We start from the raw sequence: 26,599 nt of genomic DNA, 5'->3' as shown, positions 1-26,599 counted from the left end.
CTTCTTATGCTAATCATGACAACAAATTTTAAAGTCCTTTGTATCTCTAGAAATGAGCAAATGGGATAATGAAATAGGATCTAGACAAATCTTTCAGTTAGCATTGATTAACTTAATATTTGACATCAGAAAGTATAGAACAGGGCAAATGAGTAGATTAAAATCCTAGCCTCTATCAAAATTTTAGAAGACTATGAGAGAGGATGCCAGGAGTGTGCAGTTTGGGTTAGAAGGGACCTTAAAGATCACCCAATTCCAACCAGCCAACAATGAGTAGGGAACATCTCCCACAAGACCAGAATGACAAAGCCCCATCCAACCTGACCTCAAACACAGGGATGGAACATCCACTGTTTCTCTGAGGAACTTGTTCCAGTGCCTCAGCACTCTCAAAAGAAAGAACTTCTTCCAAGTACCTAATCTAAAATCTACCCTCTAAGTATAAACCCACTGCACCTTGTCCTATCACTCTCTGATAAAGGACTGCTACTACTTGAATACTTGACATACATTCTTCTGCAAATATTAATCTCACACAGGCATTTTTTTTTATAGTCTTTCACAAGTCTCATCAGATTAACAGCTGTGTCTTCCCTGCTCTGTTAGACCTGCTAAGTAGATTCAATCTTACTGTATTCAATTACATGTTTTATTTTCTGTGTTTACATTTGAAAACACCACCTCATCTTTGAGGTGAAGGGAGTTCTGTGTGCTCAAGAAAATACTCATGACAGAATTATACGCTTCAGTGCTTGAATCTCTCCTTGCCTCAGAATTTACATTTGTCGCTTTTTTTGGTGTATTTCATTTCTGTATAAATGCCTGTCTATCACTGCATATGTTTACATTATGTATTTTAACACAACCTATGAAACCAGTATCTACCTGAACAGATTCTTCAAAATTTCTACCCTTTTCGTGTATAAATAAGGCACATGCACCAGGAGGTGCAGTGTGTTATGTAGGCAGAGGTCAACATCATGAAATACCTCCCGTATTAGAACAAGTTCTTAGAGGGTATCCAAAGTCTCACAGTTCCAGAATTTGTTTCTTAAACTGGAGACTTTAAAAAGAGACTTATGACTCTCAGTGTGAAATACAGATGAGGAACTGGTACAGTGACACAATGCTATTACATTTCTCTTGCTTTTAATGAAAACATTTTGCAGAATCACTTATTTGAAATAAATGGCAGGCATAGGCATAATAAAATGGTGCTGTACATTCTACATCAAAAGCAATATCAAAGTTGTTTATTCAGATAACAAAAGGCTGGTTTTCTATGTTAGTATCTTCTGCCTTTCGCAGCTCAAGTATCTGTGTGGGACACAGTTGTACGAGGGACTCCTTACCAGACCGCGCTAAAAAGCTACATTTGCTTTATAAAGGTTTACATAAAACCTTTACATGGAAAGGAAAGGATAAAGGCAGGTGTTCCATGAAAAATATTTTTACTAAAACACAGCCCTCCTGACTGAAGATAATACCATGTTTGTGTCAATATGTCTTTCATTTTACTTTCCCAATTTTAGTTTGGATTTTGTGCAAGTACTCATTATGCATCAATCAAACAGAAAGAAAACAGGTAAGAACATTATACATCATTAAGGAGTGTAAACTCAGTCATAATGGACAGAGCATCCTAAGCATCCTAAAGCTTTACCAAGAATTGGAAATAGATTTCTGTCTTTTAGTTTTCAGGAAATGAAAGATTTTTGTGACCTCAGATATCCTTGGCAATGATAAATAAAGTAGTTTCTCTGGGGTTAAAGGCCCATCATTATTATTTAATAATAAAACAAAACAAAACAAATCTTTCCTGACTTAGACCACATAAGCAGAAAGTTTGGCACGACTTCTAAATAAAAATAAATAAATATGAGCCAGAATATGCTTCTAAGACCAAATGTGTGTGTGTGTATATATATATATATAAATGAATATTTTTATTTGAATGCAATAAAACCTTTTTCTCAAGTACTTAGACTCTGTTTCAAGTAATCAATAATGTAATCATTGCACCACATGTGAAATGCAACAGCCACAAAGAGTCCTTTCTTGAATGTACACTTAATACATAGGTTTGAACAAGCCTAGTGGGAGGACAGCATTTACTAGCTCAGTGAAAATTCTCTGTTTCTGCTGCAGTAAAAATTCCTGGTTCATGTGTACGTTTTAAGCTGTAATTTGACATGAAATGCAGTCAGCATGAGACTCATTCTTGAACTGCATATGGAGTAAACTGATTTTCCATCTCTCTGTATACTTCAGCAATAGAAAACAGTTCAGTCTTGTTTCTTATTTTTCTGAAGGCCCATTTTTTCTTAATGGTAGCTCTCATCAGCTGGGATCTAGAAAATTCCTACCTCCTGGAGAAGGATCAATGTGTTTTTTTGGGGGTTTTTTTTTGTTTTTTTTTTTTGCTGTTCAATGTGACCTATTATGGATAGCTCCAAAGCTCTACAAAATTGTTCTGGACTACCTCTATGAAATTCTCTGACCTGCTATGTTAGTCAGCTTGTACAACTACCACGTGAACAGGAAACTGCACCACGTGTTCAAAGCTGAGTGAGACGGTGGTGGCTGCAGAAGCTGCGGCTGATCTAATCTTTACACACTTTTTTTCTTAACCTGTCACAGAAAAATCTGGGAACTTTGACACTGCCTAAACCTAAGCCACTAGAGTTTGCATGTGCTACAATCTAGACATGCTTTAATGCGAGTCTTGTACAAAGAAAGAAAACATAACTTGCTTCCATAGTGGCTGAATTGTGCTGCTTGAACAATTCAGCCGCAGAAGACAGAAGGTTATTCCCATAAAAGGTAGAGCTAACTTAGAAATAATTTTACAACACCCAAGCACAGATGACCTCTAAATATGTCCCTACGTACATATACCAGAGTATGTATAGGGACAGTCTGTTGAGTGATGATGAGAGTAACCTGCCCAGATGTTACTAGAATATGTAGAGAAGAGCACTGTAACTCAAATGACCAGCATATCTTATTTCAGCATTAATTTCTGGGGTTGCATCCAGGGAACATCCCAAAAGTCTGGATTCAGGCAGAAGAATCTGTTTAGATTCAAGATTGCTGATCATATAAAGTGTACAGCAGTGGAGAGATAAAGTGCAAAAGCAGAAGCAGCAACAGACAGCGTAAAAATCTAGCAGGATTAGAGAAGTTTGTCTGCAGATGGGGTAAGGACATCAGTATCAGTCACTGGTGCTTCTGCTTGCTATATTTGATTCCTTCAGAAGCAACAGAAGATGATTCCATGCATCTCTTTTAATAGAAGGATGCATGGTGTGGGGGATTTTAAGGTTCCAAGCATACTCGTAATTCAAATGGGTGTTAAGATATTCTTTTGGGTGTGTATTTTTAAAATCTTAAGTGGGTAGCTACCCTCCTCATACATAGGTACTGTTTCCCTCTCTTTCTGAATCTAATTCTGCCTCTGCCTCTCTCTGTCCTTCTCCCTCTCCTTCTTACACACATTTTTACATTAACTTTTTTAACATGACCAAATCAAGGACAAAGATGTCAGAAGTGTCACATTGCCTATATAACCTATCTTTTCCTCCTCTTGTGAAGGGGAATCGCGATGGAGACTAATTGTATGACTCACACACCTTTTTTTTCAGAAGACACCTGCCTCATACACTGCACAAGACAGCCTTGCTGTAAGGATGAATCAGAACAATGTACTCAAGAAGGTTCAGTTAGTGAAGAATTTTGAAGAAATACGCTCAAAAATTAGGACAGCACTGAAAGATGAGAAAAAATGGTTAAGGTAATTGATAGTTAGCCTAGAAAACAGGATCCTATCTAGTGTTGCCGTAAAGTCTACATGGTATAGCTGGTCACTAAGAGAATGCTCTTCATTTTCCATGTGATTCACTGAGATGAGACATATGAATTTGCAGAAGTGATAAATGCTGGAATCAGTATAAGCTGAGTGTGAGAGTTCCATATAACAGTAAAAAGTCAAAGCTTTTGGACCTAAGCACCTCAGACTGGTCTTTGTAGATTAGTGACAGCTTTTGAACATAGTTTCTACCTTTCCTACCTATAAAATGGAAATCATATTCTCTTCCCATCTCAGGGGCCTGCAGTAAAACTAATTTAATGTTTGTTCATCATTTACATGCTATGGCAATGATCACTAAGAAAACCCCAAAAGGAAATTATTTATAATTCTGTCTTCAGAGCAGGGCTTAAATACTCTGTAGTAAACAAGGTATGGGGCCACAAATTGAAAAATATTCAGAAAACAAAATATGGAACAGATGCTCATTAAGTGACTATCATATAGTCTATGAACAGAATGAGAAAGAGATCTTCTAAGAAAATTATGTGGACATGTAATTAAAGAACTCTTCATAATGCATATGCATGGGGGAGGTTAAATTAAATTGCCCTAACAAAGTTAATTCTGGCATGTATTAGCTTCAGAGTGCTTGGATTACTTAATGTAGAATTTCAATTTTCAAAATAAAACATGAAGTAACTGAAGATCCTGCTGAGTGAGATCTGATTAAAAGACGTACATTAACCATCTGTATTTTATTCATCCAGTTCAAAACACAATTTACATTTGACTATTGTAATGCAATATTGGAAAATTGTGACAACTGGAATATTAGAATGACTGTTTCACTGCCAGTTTATCTTCTCCAGAAAAAGAAAGTGTGGCTATGTATTTTAGCCAGACATTTCCTTCATCAACATAAATACAAGTAGAGGCACATTGAAGTATACAGACTATCCATACGAAACGCCACAGCACAGTACTTCCAGCTACCTATCATTCATTATCGTTTGAATTAGTGAAACTACATGAATTCAACAAGCAATTTCTGACTTGATTCTCACAAGTGAAGAGTACATTCAGCTTCTATTCACTTCAGTGTGTTTCCCAGGACTCTAGAAAGTTGAACTGTTAATAAACATAGAGATGAAGAAGAATCCCCATCATCACAGAGTAGAGAGTTCCCTCAATGCAGACTGCCTAGGACATAGAAAACTGCAATGAGACATCTGTCTCTTTCAACAAGACTCCAAGCCTTCACACCAAAGGCTACTCAGCTGGGTCTTCATTATTGTACTCAGTACTGGTCTCACAATTTAAATAACTGTTTGCAGCTTTGAAAACCTGTAAATAAGAAAAAGACACAGCCCCATAAATATGTCACTATTTTGTTGTTCTTCCTGTTCGAAATGAAAGATACCTTTTTTGGTGGACACCCCCTTATCATAGAGAGTTCTTGTTTTAACTGAGGATGGGTTTTATATAGTAATACTCCTTTAAAAGAATCAATAAATTAATCTTTATAAAATACTTTAAGAAAATCATGTAGACTCCATCCAGTGCTGAAAGGCTTTCCCTTAAGAATTTAGCATTAACTTCTGCAACACAGGAACTTTCTTAAAGAAAGCACAGCTTCTTTCCACTTAGAAAAATGAATTTAAATATTAGGGTATTTAGAAATATTTATAGAGGTAGAAGGAAATGTCCAGAAATACAAGCAGACATTCAACAATTTCCTTGAAATACTTCAGTGATTCATTTGCCTAACTCTTTCCACTTTTCAGACAGGTGGACGCTTAATTTCCATGGCAAATTGTGTGAATACATGTAGATGTCCATTTGTAAGTAACATCTTCTAAAACATCTTCAAGTATTTTTGAAATTCAGTACTCGGTACAACCTAGAATGAGTTGTCTGTAACAAAGGAAACTATTCAAAGAACAAATTTTTTTAAGTTTGTATAGGAGCAGACAGATAACTTGCATTACTTGCACTGAACTCCAGATAATTTAGGGACTGAAAAGGGTAATATTACAAGAAGGAAGGATGAAGGTTAGATTTAGATATTTGTACTACCCCTGTCAAAACTCCCAGTGGAATCAGTTATGCCTATGAAGCCTAGAAAGAGATTCAGCAAACCTGGCACTTTAGTATCCTAACTCCATTGACTAAGAAAGCAGCAGAGAAACCTGCATGTAAACATCTATATTTTGTCATTTAAATCTCATCTTGAAGAAAATACCAACTAAATTTTGAAAGCAAATCATTTCTAAGCTTTGTTACAAAAAAAAGCTGGAAAGAAAAAGCTCAGACAAATAACCAGTAAGAATCGAGAAGGTGCAGCATCAAAACATATATGTTTTTATTAGTCCTGATCAAATACATAAAAGATTAAGCCAAATCAAGATTTCACCTCTGCTTTTTCTCATGGATGAGTGCTTTTGTTTGGGAAAACCATAGATTCTTTGTACATACAGATATTAGGTATATCTGTTCATCTGATTAATAAAATTGCTCTCATGAAACATATTGACAGTGTAAAAAGCACTTAAGAGCAATGTCTCTTATTTCAGCATATTGATTCAGAGATCACACCCTGCCCTATGAGTTCATTCCCTGCTTTTATTTGCACTCAAGGACACATCACATTTGTAAAACATGGCTATATTTTTAAGTATATATTTAAATTAAAACCTCAGTTTTAAAAGATACACTTATTTTCTTACGTGCACAGGGCCAGAGTTACCACAGCTCAAAGGAAGTCTAAGCCTTGCTGATGAATATAAACACTACTTAAGAAGTTTTCTTTTCTACAGCTTGCATAAAGAATACTGGTATTTTTCACATAGCCAGCTCAGTGGGCATTTGAGGACACGTGCCATGTAAAAGTGTTCATAAACTTCAGAATGCTAAGTTGCTATCACCTCTGTTTGCATCATTTACCTCTTAAACTCTGGAGTCTTCGGTTTCATGTTCATAATGGAGTTATAAGATAAAAAGTTTTTGTCACTGAAATATCTACTGATCCCTAATTTTTCATCACTTAGGCACTTTTTCACTTTCCTACAAACTATAATAATCATCACTGATTTTACAACACTTGCACTTCCAAGTAATTTTTAATGTTATTTACACATTTGAAACAACTACAAATGTAGGCAGTTAAATACTATAGCTCTGAAAGACAGGGAAACTGAGGTAGGGACATTTAAGATAATATTTGCATATGACTCAAATGACTCAATTTCATGCGGAAAGTAATCTCCACTGTGGAATCCATGGTAGTTTTGTCCCTTGTTATTTTTGGAAAGCACGTCATCTAATCAGGTGTCAAGAAAAGTATCACTACCTGAGCACAGTAAAACTGTTGCAAAACAGAAATCTGAACTCTTCTCTTCCAGTTCATAGTTTCTTGCTTAATCCCAAACAATTCTATAGATCGTATTTCTGAAGTCTATTTGGTTTTTTTGTTTGTTTAGGTTTTTTGGGGGGAGAGGGGGTGCTGCTATTTTTTTGTTTATTTGGTTTGTCATGTTTTTTGTTTGTTTGTTTTTTCCATTTATTGACTGAAATGCATTTGAGATTATTTTTGGCATCATTAGACTGGGTCATGAAACAACATGCTTTGGCACCTGTTAGCCTCACTAGCAATCTGCTTATTCCAGGCTGTCATCCTTGTGGTGCTCTTGGGTACGCATCTGACAAAAGTCTTGCAGGTTTGCTGGAATCTAGAGTTTTGCAAACAATGGAAAAGAGAGGAATGTGAAAAAGCTGCATAGGGATTCAAGTGTTTCAAACCTATTGATTTTGTCTTTTAAAAATGTAAAAAATGATACTGTTCATTCCTATACGTTCCATTGAATTGTTCATGGTTGACACTTAAAGCCAACACAACTGAAAAAAACACAGATCCTTTCCACAAAATTTGCTGTTAGCACTTGAAAATACTCAACGAGGGGATTTTCAGTTATACTGCACTAACCACATAATCCAGTGGGGAATTTAGTGAAACTCAGGCACCAGCAGTAAAAATTATAAACATCTTAAATTATCTACCAGCTGAAATTAGCCGTCCAGAGGAGGGCCACTAAGATCATCAGAAGGCTGGAGCACCTCTCCTATGAGGAAAAGACGAGGGAACTGGGCTTGAGTAGCTTCAGAATGAGAAGGCTCTGGGAAGACCTCATTGTGGCCTTCCAATGCTTAAAGGGAGCATATAAACAGGAAGGGCAATGGCTGTTTACAAGGGTGGATAATGATAGGACAAGGGGGAATGGTTTTAAATTGAGACAGGGGAGGTTTAAGTTAGATATTAGGAGGAAGTTTTTCACGCAGAGGGTGGTGACACACTGGAACAGGTTGCCCAAGGAGGCTGTGGATGCCCCATCCCTGGAGGCATTCAAGGCCAGGCTGGATGTGGCTCTGGGCAGCCTGGTCTGCTGGTTGGCGACCCTGCATATAGCAGGGGTTGAAACTAGATGATCATTGTGTGAACGTGTTCAAAGGAGGGCAACAAAGCTGGTGAGGGGTCTGGAACACAGGCCATATGAGGAGAGGCTGAAGGAGCTGGGAATGTTCAGCCTGGAGAAGAGGAGGCTCAGGGGAGACCTCATTGCTCTCTATAACTTCCTGAAGGAAGGTTGTAGTGAGCTGGGGGTCGGCCTTTTCTCTCGTGTCATTAGTGATAGGACCAGGGGGAATGGTTTCAAGCTACGGGAGGGGAGATTCAGGCTGGACATGAGGAAGTATTACTTTTCAGAAAGGGTGGTCAGGCACCAGAATGGACTGCCCAGGGAGGTGGTGGAGTCACCGACCCTGGGGGTGTTCAAGGAAAGACTGGATGTTGTGTTGAGGGACATGGTTTAGTAGGAGCTATTGGTAATAGGTGAACGGTTGGACTGGATGATCTTTTAGGTCTTTTCCAACTTTAGTGATTCTATGATTCTATGATTCTATGATTGTGGTCCTTTTCAACCCAGGCCATTCTATGGTTCTATGATGCTACACGTGCAGCTCTCAATCTATGTGCAGAGATTGCAGGTTGAGAAAAAAAGCATTTGGTTTTGGTTCTGAAATGGTTTACAAAGACCATTCAAAGCAATGATGAGATCCTTACGTACACAAATTATCAGCACATGCTAGTAAAAATATGGTACCAATGTAGAATCAGTGTATCAAATCAATGTAGAATCAGATAATTGATATACATAAATTATCCATTCACACAACAGAATCTACTCTGTTTTCACATCTTAAAATACTGAGAGGTGAGTGCAATTTTTCTTTAATTTAATGCCAACTGATCTAAGTATGAATGTTTAACTCAGAGCCGTGTAGTCAGAAGCTCGGATGGAAAAGATGCTTCTTAACAATATGACATTTTCCTCTGACATGGTACCTATAGACATAGACTTCCTTTCACTTAATTTTATTTTTCCAATATATCAGCATCTAAACTGATTTCCTAGGTTTCCTTCATTTTCACTAGTAAGGAATACTATTCTGAAGTTTGATTCATATGACCTATTTAGATGTCTATCTTACAAAGAGATGAATCATGCCCTGAAAGTGTCTGTTTCTCTCTACTGACTATAAAGACAGTCTAACCAAAGTCAATTTGGATCTAAAAGACATCTACATTAGGACAGACAAATTTCACCCTAGAAGCCATGAAACAGAGCTAAGAGTGAATGCTATTTTCAGCAATATTTAACTTCTGTAGGATTTTGAAACAGAAATCCATCTGCAAGGTCATCTGAGGACAATACTACCAAGAGCTGCTGAGAAGCTCTGGTTTGCACTGCCCCAAACCACAGTGGAGCAGCTCCCTTGTGAAATGTGCAAGGTGACCAAGAAATGGTACTGCCTCCTCCCTCTGCACCTTCTTGAAAATGTGTTTGGATATAAAAAGGAGACATTCAAATTTCCCTATTCCTTCTTTACATTTTGTTTGCAATAACATTATTGAGGACTTATTACAGAGTCATAAATTGTATTGGTATTTGTACACAGAAAGGACTGCTGAGCTTATATGAATCTACATATGGTTTGTCCTCCTATCATGTCTCAAAAGAAAAAAAAAAAATTAAACAGTTGCTCATCATATCCTTGATTGTGTAGTACACATGCATTTCTCTTGAATCTAGCTACTTACAGGATAAGATTCTTCAGAGTTTTTACCAAGGATATTCCTTTCCTCAGCCTTCTTCAGTACACTGAAGATTAATGTATGGCCGTAGAAAATCTATTTTGTATCACTGTATAAAATTATTTTTATATGGAGGCTTTTTAATAAGACCTTTATTTCTGCAGTATAAAAAGTATAGTTCCAAACTGAATCAACGCTGATCCAAACTCTACTTGATCAACGAATTCTTCCTATTAATTCCAATTGGCTTTCAAATTAGTCTTCTTTGTCATATTCAGCTTCAGAAGAAATAATGCAGTTGCATATAGCAGCTAAGCAATACTTCATCATTCACTTGAAGTAAAAAGGGTAAAATGAGCACGTGAAAAAATTTTTGCCCATAAGAATTTGCAACCAATTCATCAAGACAAAAGAATCATTTACGATCATAATTTTAAAAAAACAGGAAATTCGTTGAAATAAAGCTATGTGACTACCCTGCTTTACAAAATGCTTGAGTCGTTATGAAGGAAGAATTCAGCCTTAAAAAAAGCCATACTGATCTAGCAAATTTATATTTCTTCCTCTAATAATCTAATTACTCCAACACTTCCTAATTGTTTGCTACAAAAATTATCAACTCTATCATCATCAGATGTCTTTTACAAAATATTATTACTGATGTTATATTTCCACTTGATATGCAGAGATTTAAACCTAATTTGTAGGGCAGTGAGAAAAAACTGTGCCCTTTGATACTGTGTTTAATTTGATCTTATATCCCACTTATTTTCAGGATTATTTATGGATTAGTTATTCTGGAAGGCCTAGCAACAGGAAGGCTTAGAAAACTGGAAACGTTTTTTTCCTGCTTCGTACTGGTGATAAGACCATGTCCTGATGTTTCAGCTTTAACATAACTGTTCTCTTTAGCCTGCTAGCATCAGCAGAAGCCTGTGATCAATCACAGTTAGCTGGCCCATGCAATACAAACAACACACCTGCTCACAGGAGCAGAGATGCTGCCTAGAACCTGCAATCTAAGAACCTAGTGCCTCATTTTTGAAACCACTGGAGAGAGAGAAAAAGAAAAAAGAACAATTCTATGTGATGATTTCTACTACTTAAATTTACAGTGGTAATTTATAAACTGCAAATTTAGCAACGTGACATTTTGATTGATGAATTTTGCTCTTTTATAAGGTTGTATTAGGAAGACTTATACGGCAAAGAGCTGATATGAACTTGTCATCATGACAGCCTATCTGTAATACTCTGTCTGAACTAACATAAGGTATTATTATTCTTTCTGTATTGCTGCCATTCTACCAATATCCTTACATAAGAATAGTATGATAAAGAAGCATGAAAAGTTGATTAGGGAAGCTAAGATTTATGACTTTTCAATTATTAGTGGAGTAACTAAGATACTGGAAAGACACCTAACTGTTCTTCAAAAGCAGACAAAAATCTCTGATCCCTAAGTCTTGCAGAATTTTGCTCTATACTTAGCTAAGTGTCTTGCAGGAAGTTTGTAGCACAGACAAAGCCTGAACTCATCTTTCCCAACTCTGAGCTAATTCTCTAATTAATGGACCAGACATTTCTCATTCCCTGAGGCACTGTAGAACAAGCAGGAAGAATATAAAGCTGCCTAAGAAGAACTCTGCATACCAGGAATTCTTATGCTGCCTAATTAGGATTGCTTTACTACCACTTTTCACCATGGTGGTAGGAAATAATGAATAAAGCAACAGGGATAAAGTGGCTTAAGATCCCTAATCTATGATATATTTTTTTGAAGGGCCTGCATCCTCTAAGGGACTAGACTATATCCTAAAGAGGTCAAATAAATACTTCAATATGTCAAATAAAATCCATAATACAGTACAAGATGGAACTTAACATGAGACTCAGAATGCTGTTTCTATGTATCAACAACTGTAGTGAGCAATCCTCGAAAAGAACATTCAAATAGAGAAATGAGCTCACATGAGGTTTTCAGGGTTAATTTCTAAGTTTTCAACTGGCGTATTCATTTATGGTAAGTTAACACACAGATGCACATAATACTTAAATATAACAATTAGTAAAACATGAGTATCTGATATTCTTCTGCACATATAAAATAAAGTTTTACATATATTTCATGTGAATAGAAAGAAAGTAGCAAAAATCACACTACAGCAGGGTTTACCCTGTGAGGTTATGCCCTTGCAGAAATCCAGCAGTCAATAAGACTACGTGAAGTCCTATTTATAAAATTCCAAATGAAAGGTTTTGGGAAAAAAGTTAAATATTTCAACTGAGAATCTCTGGGGCTTGGGTAACTGCTTATGCATTGTCTGTTATTTATGTTGGGGTAGGACAGATTTCTGTTATTTTATTAATTTCTTTTTTTCCCCCTAGACAAGTAGTTCTTTAATTGTCTTGTTCTGTGGAAGAGTCTGCCACAGATGTCCTCTCTCTAATCCACTTTATTTTCTCAAGCTTCAAAAGTATTTTATTTAGCACCCCAGTAGAAATTACCATGCAAACTACACAGGATCACAAAGCACAGCACAAGAAGTTCTATGACCTCAAATCACCCAAACAGAAAAGGCTTAGCCACAACTTGCACATTTTCATTCCACCTTCACAGATTATTCTGCTGCTTTCTTCTTACATTTGCATTTCAGATTGCTATTGCTTTCCACTAATGTGTTGTGTCACATCAAATCCTCACAGCAGAATGGGGGGGGGGGGAGGTAAATCAGTTTTCTGCTATACTTAAGATTTTCTCTACACTAACTTAATTACTATGTAATTGAGTAACTGATGCACACTTTATTTTATTTTAGATGGAAATACGGTACTTCTCCTCACCTGTCCTTAACCAGTATGTTTCTAAACTTCTTTTACTCCTTCTTAACTCTGAAGAACAGAAAATAATTTGAAGAAATTTTGGTATTTCTTTTCTTTAACTCAGGGTGTAAAGTTGAACACAATACTTCACAGAATTTTGTCTGAAGGCTAGGCAGTGCAATGCACAATGAGGAAAACTACTTTGTTAGACTGTTACAAGACATCACTTTCACTGAAAGACATGTCTTATAAATTTTGACATTAATATCTATCAGAATAAAGGTCAGGAAAAATAGAAGCTAGACACATTACTACTTTCATTTCCTTAAAGCTTTGGTACGTCATTTAAATTTACATTGAAATTTCATTTGCCTCAGTTTCCAACGCTGGAATGAAGATCACAAACTTCATGTCTAGATAAGGCCCTCCATGACTACAGGGAAAAATCTAAGTCCTCTACAAATGATAGAACTAATCAGAAGAGGATTGGCATTTCTCTGATTAATATCAAATTCAGACATTCCAATCTGTTGCGTTTTAGAATATACTGTAGAATTCCTGAGTCTAGCTACATTTAAAACTGCTATCCATTGTCATCAAAAGAATCATCACAGACCAACATATTGTATATGTGTTTTTATCTTATAAATTATTCAGCTTTCAATTGAACATTGAGTTGATGTTCCTTTGAGGAGCGAGACCTATGATTATTTGTAGAGCTTATTACTCAAATAAATTAGGTATTTTGGTGTTCTCTTGGGAAAAAATAGGAAAAAATTATGCAGAAAAATAACTACCACTGTTGTGTCCTACAACATTAGTTCACAAAGCTCTATAAAAAATGGCTCTCCAACAGCTGCACAGCATGGAATCTGATACTACTAGTCTTCGGGATTTCTTAACAATGAAGGAACTTTCCAAATAGAAATTCAGTAAAAGAAAAAGGATGCAAAAAAAAAATGCACGCCAAGGGAATCTATTTTTTTCACATTCTATATAAATGGAATGCAAGTATATCCAGCACTTAGCAAAAGTTTGCAGGAAACTCCTAAGAAATATATATTTATCAAAATGGGTTGTAACATTACCAGCCTCTGAATTCAGTTCATCTGCTTTCTGTACACTTATAAACTTGGTGCACACACTTATTCCTTTTTCATGTCAACATATGATAATTGCCTGTAGGTTGGAGGTCAGTGAAGGAAGCCTTAATTCATGGATAAATATATTTATACCAAAGAAGTAAACTGCATAGTAGAATCTGCTGTTACAGTTTAATGAAGTAAAGTCTCCTATTTATTTAGGGTTAACTAATACTATTTTTACTGATTTCACAGTGAAGAATCCCAGCACATTCAGGTCCATAAGGATTCAGGCACTCATTCCTGCTCTATGCAACTTCGGCAGCAAGAATAATCATCTAATTTAACTGTAAACGACTCTTTTAGCATGAATTGTGTGCTTAAAGATGTTTGAAGTGTGTTTAAACAGAACTCTCTGAGCTGCATTCCAGAAGTTATGCAGCACCAGACAGATAAGATTACAGTGGTTATCAGGAGTAGCAAATTGGAAAAGTACTACAGGAAATGAACTCTTGTCAATAATCTAGAATGCTACATTTAGGTCAATTGTACCTGAAATTGTTTGGTGGGGTAATTGCTCTTTGGTCCAGACTCTGCTCTCTGAGCCTGTCAGAGTGCTTCCAGGTCCACTGAGTTGGATTCACCAATTTTCTTCCAGATTCATTTTCTAAAAGAAAAAAATATGTATTTTTAATATATGATAGCAAGCTCATGAGGAACAGAACAAACCACTCACATTATTCTAACAATTAAAAATAGGTTTTTAATAAATGCATTTAACAATAGTTTTTTAAAAAGTCTAATATACAACTTATTTCCTTAGTTCTCTGGAACAGAAATTCATTCAATTACTCACTTTTTATTTGGTCCTGCAGAGACTTTTCAGATCAGTTAGATATTTAAGGTGATTTGGAGCAATCTTTTGCTTTTGCTGATTACTCAATAATCAGTAAAAGGTTAGAATGTCATTCTTAAATTCTACAATGTATCCTAGTACAACATTATTCACATTTTAAATCAGTTTGAGTCCTTGTCTGATAGTACAGCTTATTGCTTCATAATTTAAGATGCTTTATGCATGTATTCATAGGACTGTGATAAATTCAGTTTTAGGAATGCAATCTAATGAGCCATATACTGACCCTTTACTGCAGTTAGCTGGATTCATACAGGTATTGGAAAACAGCACCCAGCCTTTCTGCCTTCTCATTTCTTAGAAGTAATATAATATTCTGCTTTGAGAGCACAAAATATCCAACAGTACTATTCCTTCTTCACATTGAAGTGTCAGTATTAATAGAAAGAATCTTAAGGTGATGAAGAGTCTCCTCTATAAGCTATCCAGCACGTGTTTACTTTCTACACAGACAGACAAAGCATCATATTTCTAGTTATTACTCAAAGCCTGTGATTAGCACCTACCATAATTAAAGAAACCATTGTGATATAACTACACTGCTGAAGAACATGAATGCACTTATTACTTAAGAAATACTACGGGATTAAATACTCTGCTGAAGGCCGCAGTAGGTACATCAGTTATTTTAGCCATTGTTTCTTGTGTAGAACTTCAAATTCAAAGATCCTCATTAAACTAAGTACATGGCAATAACAGACGAAGTGTTAATGGTGCAGCAGTGGAGTGTGTCAGGAAAATGAAGAGACCCTGAGGGGCTCACCATGTTTTTTATGCTCAGCTAAATTCAGCAGCATTACCATAAATTCGCTAAAAGATACTGTACTCAATGTCTTACATTTTACTTTTCAGGCAAGGAAATATCCTACAGAATTAGGAAAAAAAAAAAATAAATAAACAAAAATATGATTATAAACTATTTTTAAACAAACTATTTTAATGTAAATACACTAAGAAGTATTCATTATTTTTTCGAATTTTAGAGAAATAAAAAGCAGGCCTTTTCATCTTCTAAACAATGTCAAAATCTATGTCAAAATTTCAGTAATTTTATGTAGAAATGGGACCTTTTCACAAACGAATTTGAGTTTACTTAATAAAATTATTTTCTAAATTAAAAATAAGGACTCAATATAGAATTATGCATAAAACCACTGCACAAGAATTACAAATTCTTGAGTTCTAGTTATTTTCTTTTAATCCTTTTCCAAGATGGTATTCTGAGGGAGACATTTAACCTAAAAAAAGGAGTTTTCTTCTGTCTAACCATTAATTCCAATAATTTCCAGTAAATTATATCCAGTGTTTTATATACATTTATACAAGCATCTTCATGGTGGCCTTAATATGGCTTTTCTCTTCGATTTCAGAATGAACTTCTCCAAGGGTAGGACAGACTTATTTATTTAATAGTTAAAAGGAGATAAGGACTATAATACACTATGCTGCTTCAATTATAAACTCAACTGAAAACAATAAATCAATAAAGCCTGTCAAATAATAGATATAGGTCTACTTTTCTATCTTTGGCTAAGCAGTATATTGTTATTTAGCCATGCTTCAGCAGCACAGCTGGTGGCCAGGATGAGCGATGAGGGTGATGAGAAAGCACCGCGCTCCTCCTCCTTGCCACTTGCAACTCCAGCAGGATGCACACAGCAGAGCTTTGACTTTCACAGCAAAATTTGCCATATGAGAATGTGTTCACTCTTTCCATAACAAAAACATTTGTTCTCAAAAAAGAAAAAAAAAATCGAGACGTAGCAAAAACAAGTGAATGTAATCTTTATATCCTAATTTGTTGCTTAATTAAAAGTATGGTTTAAAAAAATAATGTCTCTTAAGTTTTTCTCCCAGTGCCGTAGAAGCATTCAGGTCTACATACAGCAACATCAGTCTTGATTATGATAAACAATAAGCATTAACATGTGAAAATGAATCACAGAACTGCAGGGGTTGGAAGGGACCTCAACAGATCACTGAGTTCAACTCCCTGCTAAAGCAGGTACCCTACAATCGTTCACACAGGTAGACAACCAGACAGGTCTTGAATATATTCACAGAAGGAGAATCAGTTGCTAAACATGCAGAGGTAACGCCTTCCACTATGCATTCTTGACCTTCTATTTCAAATCTGAAAATCCGATATCCCACAATTCTCTTGTGTTTATATGGATCTTTTCGTGTACAAATCAAGTTTCTCCCTATGCATTATCTATTCAGAGACCTGCGTTAATCTAAGCTTCATAAATACACACACACAGCCACAAGCAATTTATTTGCCCTGAAGAATGTAGGAAAAATGAAGTCCCCACAGTTTTCTGTTAAAACACTGGTAATTATAAATATGCTTTGTTTCAAGAGCTCAAACAAAAAAAACTCAATTACCTCTGCAAAAGTAGAAATATAGAGCGTATATACATACCCGTAAAAGGCTAAAGCTGCTTACCACCTAAGGAAAGAATATTTAAAAGACCAACTGAATGACATGGTCTCTGAGATGACCTAAGTGATGTACTTATCTGATGATGTTCAAAAATGTAACCAGTACTTTATCCTTACGAGTAATACATGTTTCAGTAGCAGAAGAAAATTCCACCAAAAAGTTAAATTCTAAATGATGCTGAGAACAAATCCCATAAAGACACTCAATTCTTATTAAATCTGAAGGTACAGAAGGAAAACTGAAACAGTAAAAAATATCTCAAGGAAACATCCAGCTCTATCCCACTCTCATGTATACATCTTTTCCCTTTAGTGGGCTGTATACTTTCTTTCAGTCTAACAGAATATTTTAACAGCAGCAGACACATTAACGCAGTCACATCAAGTTGTTTCTTGTGGTGATGTAATTTGATTTACAAGTTTTACTGGGAGAGGTGAAATAACTACAACTCTTTCCAATAGTTAGATAATTAAAAAACTGACTTAAAGAATTAGTTTTAAAATTTATGAGACATTTGTGATGGACAGACATTAGCAGATAACAGCTTACATAAATTTCCAAATACTAAAGTCATGCCTCTGATTATTCAGAATAATGAATGAATAAAAATGCAGTGGGCCTAATCCTGCTCCTGCTGACATTAGACAGACATCTGTCATGCTTTTCAATGGAAACTCAACCTCTTAAAAATAAAGTCAAAGTTCAAGATATATAAAGACAACAGGTTAAAAAATCAGCTGAAGAACATTAAACTTTTTTTTTTCCTATCAGAATATGAAATTCTGAATCCAACATGAAAACAGAAGACTTCATATACAACAACAAAATGTTCTCCCTACCATTTATGGCATTCACATTTTTTTCCCAACAGCATTCTTACATCTGTAAACAAGTGTAAACATTTGTAAGCCTTTACATTAACTTTTACGTATATCTATCAAAAGACAATCTCACTGCCAATATTGCCTTAAGATAAACGTGCACCAGTCTTACAAAACTATACAAACTTAAAAACTATATAAATTAAATATAAATAAATAAAAAAAAAAAGTTTAAGAGTTTTCTGAGATACAGAAGTAAGAGAGTGAATGCTTCTCATTAAAGGAAATACACAGTATTGTCACTTAGTGCTCTTGGAAAATTTGTAACATCTGCACTGAAAGCAGACAGCCTCTGAGCATCCTGGCTAATACTGTACACAGTGTTTTCTGATGTTAACTGTAGCTTAGGTAGTATTAATATTTTAAAGAATCAGCTGCTGCTAAACAATAATTTAAAACTAATGAGGAAAATGCACAACTAGCACTGAGAAATTTATGAGACAGCTGAATGCATATCTCAACTGTTCTCTCTTTGACTGTAAAGAACAATGGAGAAAATGGGAAATACCACAAACAGCTGAATGAAAGACCTCTGAGCTTTCTTGATTGCAAGAAGCAATGGAGATCATAGAATCATAGAATCATAGAATCACCAAGGTTGGAAAAGACCTAAAAGATCATCCAGTCCAACCGTTCACCTATTCCCAATAGCTCCCACTAAACCATGTCCCTCAACACAACATCCAGCCTTTCCTTGAACACCCCCAGGCTCGGTGACTCCACCACCTCCCTGGGCAGTCCATTCCAGTGCCTGACCACCCTTTCTGAAAAGTAGTACTTCCTAATGTCCAGCCTGAATCTGAATGGTGAATATAGAAAGAAAATCTCCACAGCATTATTTGTAGCTCTTCCAAACTGAGCAACCTGTCCATGCCAGGACAGTCAGGAATCTGAAAATTTCCTTAAGTAGGTAGATGGCACCCCAACAGGATTGGATGACTCCAAATGTCCCCTATTTCAAATCTTTAAACTACTACAAAACAATTTATGTCAGGAGAGAGGCTATTACATTTACATTCAAAACTGTTGATCTGGAAGCACTTCAAAAGACAACAAATAACTTTTTTTGTGTTCAGATTCACCTCCTCAATACAGTGTTGCTCAGAGAGCCTGAGCAGAAGAAAATCAGGCAGGTAATCAAAGCAGCTTGCTAATTAAACCAAGCATTGGGCAAATAAATGATTTTGATTTCTGGATCTTTCCTGCTGTTTTCTGAAGCAAACTAGAGGTAGTGAAAGAATCTTAAGAAATATTGATAGCCATACAAACGGAAATGTGAAACAGCACCAACTTCCAGATTATAGACCTATACAGCACATACTGTAATTTATGAACTGTAGACAGCTAGGGTTATAGTAGATATAGTTTTACCCTCCTACATTGAGAGATATTGGTGAAGAATCTTATCACGAGTCAATGTGGTGACAGCACATGGATTACAATCCCAGATTTGGGGCAGAACTTTTTACACATTACATACCATGCATAAATTCAGAGGTAGCTAATGAACTCATCTGAGAATTCTGAGTACCCAATAAACTTTCCTGTGGACTAATGTCCAATCTTTCCCTCTGTTGTCAAAAATAAATTTTTCTTCTTTCTTATATTTCAGAATTCTGTATGGGGAGACTTTCTTTCAGTCTGATATTCTGTCCCCCTAGAAAGTGTCACTCTGAACTTGCCAGTTATAACATGCCTAGACCAAAATAAATTCATACGTTCCAATTAATTCCTCTTTAAAATATTCACTTATATGAAGATATTGTGCGTTAAGATTCTCAGAGCTAACAAGTTGACTATTTATAACTAAATTTAATGCAAAAAAAAAAAAAAAAAAGCCTTTGTTAGTGAAATATCCATTTCAAAAATTTTAATATTGAACAGAAAGCAGTATGTTTATTTTGTGGTAAATCATATTGCAAGTAAGGGTATCAGTAGCACATATATTAACAGCCTTTTAATCACACTGATAACACATCATATAATACATTAAATAAGCTCATAATGCCCAAACTCTGGTCTGGACCTGAAAACTACCACTATATTTACTCAGTTACAATTTACATTATAGAAAATACTTTCATGAATGAAACTCACTGTTGATTTGTAGAAACTTGTGTTGATTAGACTGCATGGTATTCACACACATTCGTTTGGAATATAAAGATCTCTTAAGTGTCAGAAGAAAAAAAAGAAAGCACAAATAATGCTAACAAACCTGGTCTATATTTGCAAATACTTTTACAATAAGCTAGATTCCTAAATAAAAACTAATCTTCATTGTCCCTCAATTATTCTGTCATTTCAACAGCGGTCAAAACCAAAAGCAGTATGTGAACATTTACCAACAAAGTACAACTAAGTGTAAGTGTAAAAAATAAAAAAAAGTAACTCTCCTCAAGACCTACATTTGCCTGCATAAACAAGTGGAAAATACATGAGAAGAGTGAATATAACTCTACTGATTGGATTTCTTTGCAAATAATCTCTGAAGATATTAGAGCACTAAATTAATTCCAAAGTACATTTTTATAGTAAAAATGAATCCATACCTGTTACTCTTTTACATTAAGGCACTTTATGGCTTCAGAGTATATTTCTCAGATGACATCATGAGTAAGTGACATCATCTACCTGGCATATGACACCATCCTACATGACATCCTTGTTTCCAAACTGGACATAAATAGATTTGATGGATGGACCACTCAGTGGATGAGGAATTGGCTAAACGCTCACACTCAAAGCATTAGTCTACATCTCAATGTCTAAACGGAGGCAAGTGACAAGTGGTGTCCCTCCTGTCTGTACTGAGATCAATACTATTTAACATCTTCGTCGGTAACATGGAGAATGGCACAGAATGCACTCTCATCAAGTTTTAGGCTGGATACATGGAAAAAGTTTTTACAAGGGTAGTGAAGCACTGGAAGAGGTTGCCAGAGATCTGATAGATGCCTCATCCCTGGAGACATTCAAGGTCAGGCTGGACTAGGATCTGAGAAACATGATTTAGCTGTAAATGTCCCTGTTCCTTGCTGGGGAGTTGGACTAGATCACCTTTAATGTCACTTTCAATTCAAACAATTTTATGATTCTATGTGAAGTTTGCACATAACACCAAGCAGAATGGTGTCGTCAACACACTGAAGGGAATGGACGACATCCAGAGGGATCCTAACCGTGCAAGAGGTGTGCTCAAACAAACACCATGTGTTTCTACACCTTTTTTGGAGCAATTGCAAACAGGAACACAGACTGGAGAATGAGAAGGACACGGGGGTACCTATAAATGAAAAGTTTAATGTGTGCCTGCAGCTCTGAAAGCTAATCATATCCTGGGCTACATTAAAGGAAGCACAGCTAGCAGGTAGGTGATTCTCTCTATCTAGCCCACTCTTATGAGACCCCACCTGGTGGACTGCACTGATGTTCTAGGACCCCCAGGATAATAAAAACATGGGCTGTTAGAATAGCTCCAGAAAGGGACCATGAAGATGATCAGAGGGGCTGGAGAACCCTTCCTATGAAGAAAGGCTGAGAAAGTCGGGGTTATTTAGCTTGGTGAAAGATCTAAGGAGCCTTAGAGCAGCCTTCCAGAACATAAAGGGAGCCTACTGGAAAGATGAGAAGCATGCTTCATCTCCATGCCTATAACTGTGCCAAAAAGAAACTAAGAATTCTTGACTAGAAAATGAAACATGCTAAAATAAATAATTTCTGGATTAAAAGATAATGCAAAGTAAAACAAGCTGATAGTCTTATTTAGATTCAAACAGAATTTAAATAAGGCCACAACAAAAAGAGATGCTACCTTTCAAGATGTAACCACATTTACAGGAATACTCCCATTTATAAATGAAAGGAGGAAACTTTATCCTCTCATCATCACCCTTGAATAACAAGAGAGCTCCACATCTACTTTCATTGTAGTGTCTAACAACTTTGGGTTTCTCACAGAAAAAAACTGTTGATTATTGACTGCACTGGCCAAAATAATAAGAATGAAGGACGAGATAAAGTAACATGCTATGTGGAGACAGAGAGTGTAATGGCCTTTACAATCATCACAGAAGAAGCAGAGTACTCTTCCCTTTAGTGTAAAATTGTTCATGACTGGAGAGGATGGGAAAGTGAAGAAGAGAAAGATTTCAAAATAGTAAATGGTCTCATGCAATAGTTTGAGCAGTGGGTGATACAGTCAGCTGTCTGCCACAGGACAAAAAGTCACCTCATCATTAGTCTGAAAATACAGCACAAGATGTGTATTCTCCTTTCTCTGGTTGTGAAGGGTAGAAGAGAAGAAGATAAAAGCAAAATTAAACATCAATTCTGAAAAGATGTGGAAGATCACAAAATGTTCATCTCATCTAGCAAAAGACACTAAGCAATGTAAGAATACAAGTAAGAGGAAGAGACAAAGAAAGAACCAAGATGTTTGAATGTTGGGTGACTGGTGCAAGTGGGAGAAGTTTAAGGACAAGAACAGATACAACAGAAAACTTTGCACAAATGGCTATAAAGGAAAATTAAAATGGAGCTTATTAATAATCTTGTTGAGAAGGTCACAGGAATGACAACTGAATATTTTTCATAATTTTCAATATTTTAACTTTAAAAATATTAAGGTAACTCACAACATTACAGCTTCTGTTACATGCTAATACTATCCAAAAGTGGTCTTTATAAAGTAATATTTGATTGCCATTCCCAATATGCTGAATATGCCTGGTCCATCACCATAATTAAGTGAATGCTATCAGGCTGTTTCTTCTCTTCCACCCAGCAAGTTTCAAAAGCAACTGTTTACTGAACCATTTCACTGTTTCTGTGCCTGTTGCTTCCATCCCTTTTGTCACAGTTTATTGTACTGTCACAGATTTGCAAAGAAGTTGAAATTTTTACAATTTTCTCAGAATGTTCTGCTTTGATCATGGTCTTATTCATACACAGGAAAATCTTTTCAATGTCAAATATCCCAATTAAGGATACAGAGGATGACATCCTGCCCATTACCTACTGTGTGTCCTAGACTGGTATGGTTGGTTTGTCACCAATATTGAAAAATAATGCTAGGTTCTCCTCTTGAGACTGAGCTGCTGCTCAAATCTTAACAGAAAAAAATGTTCTGTTGCTGGGAAAGCAAAGAGAGCCACAAGGCTTCCAGAGTGTATATGGATCTTTAACACTTCGTCAGGAAGAATACCAGCAAGCACAAAGGTATCCACTTGCATCTCAACCCTACAGTAATAACTGTAAGAGATATGATTAAGAACTGCAGACTGTCCCAAATTCTTGTACTTAAAAGCCTGAATATGTTTTCATGGCTTCAAAAGACAACAATTGACCCAAATTATCAGACTCTCTGAGACCCAAATTCTCCAAGGTTTCTGAGGATATGAAACTGAACGCATTGAGCTCCTAAGAAAGATCTAAAGTTAAGAACAGAATTTAGTGCCGATACTGAGAATAAATTAGGAGTTCTACTCTGTGTGACTAAAACCATGATGTATTTACAATTTCCATCTTCTTTATGTTGAAGTCAATAGAAAAAAAAATCCTACTTTATTTAAATGCATAACAGCAGCATAACAACCATAAATTTAGGTAAGACACTTTAAAACTCTCACCTTGTACTACCCAATTATCTGAGGAATGTAGTATAAATTAAAACAACTGTCAGCAGTCTAGATTGACTCTGCTCTTATTGTCATTTATTAATATTGATATAGAGATCTATTACTGAAATGAGGATAAATCAAGCCCTTAAACAATACGTGGTTTAACATTACTAGCTTAGATATCCATTTTCTTCCTGTGTATTTTTAATAATCTACACTACTTAGAATCAAATATTTATTACAAAAACTCAAAGGACTTCTCACCTAATTTTTCCTAGGGGTTAATCAATAAGTCTAATTAAAAAAGATTTTTAAAAGGAAAAAAAAGCCAACAAAAAAACCCAATAACCTAACATTCAATCTATCCAATACCTCAGGACTTTTGGTAATACTGAATGCAAGGAGGAAAGGCTTTCTACTTGCCATAATTAAGAGCCTTCAAGAATTATTAGAAGTTAGATGCAGATATTTCTGCTTACGAGACAGACAGCAGTATAAAAATGTCTGAGTCACAGTAGCTATGAATTTTTGCATGCAAACTAGGTGACAGCCTAAACAGCTGCGATTTAAAAAGGCCACCAGAATTCCACGTTTCTGGTGATTCACATGCAGGCAACAAACAGAGCAACAACCAACAGGTAATGATCCAAGTGTTACTGTGTTAAAGAGGGAAGAGAAACGCGAGAGATTGCTCAGAAGCAATACATGGTGAACATGAGACAGACACAAAGACTCGTCAGACAGAGAGGACTAGAAAGGCAGAGATAAGGAAAGACAATGCTTATCATGACATGTTATCTATGATGCAAAATTTCAGGATGGTACAACATGCACCATTCAATGCACCATTCACTGAAATATGTAAACATCAGTACAAAAATCATTACAGTTGTGTTTTCTAATGATGATCCAATTTGCAATTGCTGATCTGTATTTCTATTATAGAAGCCTTTGTGCTATTTTAAATGAACAGTCATTTTCATTCAAAATGAACATAACATGCTGTAGGGCAAAATTTTCCGAAAATAAGAGGATTTTTAAAAAGCTTTCATTTTCATTAGTAAGAATCAGCCAACAATTTATAAATAGTTGAAAGGTTAGGGAAACATACAAATATGAATGGAAATGAGAAAACAATTTTCCATCTCATTTACTAAGACTCCTATTCAAAAAAAGAAAAAGAAAAAGAAAAAGAAAAAGAAAAAGAAAAAGAAAAAGAAAAAGAAAAAGAAAAAGAAAAAGAAAAAGAAAAAGAAAAAGAAAAAGACTGCATTGATGAACTTCAATAACTGTATTTATCACAAATTAATTACAAAATCTAGTTAGGAACAGGCTGCTAACATAAGGTAAGACAGGTTGCAGACAGTAGTCCTTTATGTAAAAGCAAATGTCAAAAGAAAAGGCTCTGATATTTGGTTGTGGGCTCCCACTTTTCACATAGGCATTTCCTAAATCCATGCTTGATGAGCTTCTCCAGCTATAAATTCTGTAAATTCCCTCTGGAGCAGTGCAGAGTGTGCTTCATGAAAATGTCATCTGCCAGCGCTGCAATTACTCACACTCTAGCAATCATGTGCACAATGCAGAATGGGTCGAATTCAGGTGAGAACGAGAACCAGCAATCAAGCCTCTGGAATTGAGAACAAAGCCATTTTCTTTCATTTGCCATCAACACAACCATCAAGGCCTTAATTACAAGGCAAGTGTCAAGCCTGGCTGCTGAAAGGCTTATTATTATACAGCTCAGCTTCAAATCAGTTTTGTATTGATGAACTGCAAAAATGAGGAAGCTAGCTTAGCCCCACAAGAAAAGAAACAGGGACTAACTGATTATGTGATTGGCAGGAAGAAACAAGGCCATTTAAAAACACATTTTTAGACAGTAAAAGAATTAGTGAACAGCACCCCTAAAACCTTTCCATAGACATGTTTTCCACCTCAACAGCAAATCTCAGTGGTCTGATAATTTAAAGGACACCTTCTTCAGTTGAAATTATTGTAGTATCCACAACAACAACAACAACAAAAATGCTGTCAGAAGTCACTCCTCTGGCCACACATTTTGCTTTTTTTGTTATGGTGTTTTTATTTTTCCAGACAATAACACATGGCTGTGAATGTTCTCATTGCTCCCTTAAGCTTAATTGCATGTCTATATATTGAACACATGCAGAAAGATTAACTAAACTGCATATGTATTCACAAGTCCTTGCCCAGCAATTACCTATCCGCTCCAGATTAGTTGTTCTCTTATTAGAGAGATGAGAAATTATCATTTTCTAAGCAAACAAATGAATTCATATTTATTCAAATAAATTATTAATAAGAAACTTGTTATAAGTTAAGCCAAATGCCACCTTTTTTACCATTTTCTGTATACCTTTTCTGTTACAGCAAGGCCTAAATTTTTAAATGGCTGTTGATGCAACATTAATATAATAAGTTGATAATTGTTTTTTTCTCTTTTGGTTATCTCAACACATATTTCTGTCTTTGCCACTGCATGTTTAACATGACTGGAGAAACGTTCTCAGTTCATTGATCTGCCCTTCTGAAACCTATAATGAATAGGCAAAAGTGGATCAACAGAACTTTACCACCAATTTTATATATTCTACTTAAAATGCTGACAGTCCATAGCTTTTTCCTTACTGATTGCCTCATTCATTAGATACTCAACACAAATGCATTTCACCAAATCCTAAAAATTTCAATGGTCCATTCTTCAGCAGGGTATTCAAAAACTTGAACAGGAGAAAATAAACATTAACACAAAAGAGATGAGAGCACATGACAGTGATAGTCACATCTGCATTGTGGTATTGATTTCAGTGGTTACAGGCTGGATTTATTTTCACATGATACATTGAT

The 26,599-nt window shown here is 35.7% G+C and overlaps 1 protein-coding gene across 25 annotated transcripts in view; it reads right to left on the bottom strand.

Moving 5' to 3' along the window:
* MYT1L (myelin transcription factor 1 like) overlaps nt 1-26,599 on the bottom strand; it is a 300,542-nt gene that overhangs the window by 197,502 nt on the left and 76,441 nt on the right. For all 25 annotated transcript variants that reach the window (XM_048936649.1, XM_048936655.1, XM_048936645.1 and 22 more), the window contains exon 2: nt 14,417-14,531. The gene's annotated coding sequence lies outside the window, so the exon portion shown is untranslated. The remainder of the gene's footprint in view (nt 1-14,416; nt 14,532-26,599) is intronic.

Source organism: Lagopus muta, chromosome 2 (genome assembly GCF_023343835.1).
Source record: "Lagopus muta isolate bLagMut1 chromosome 2, bLagMut1 primary, whole genome shotgun sequence".
Classification (NCBI taxonomy): Eukaryota; Metazoa; Chordata; class Aves; order Galliformes; family Phasianidae; genus Lagopus; species Lagopus muta.
Note: the sequence above shows the minus strand (reverse complement) of the source record. Positions and strands in the feature narration are given on the sequence as shown.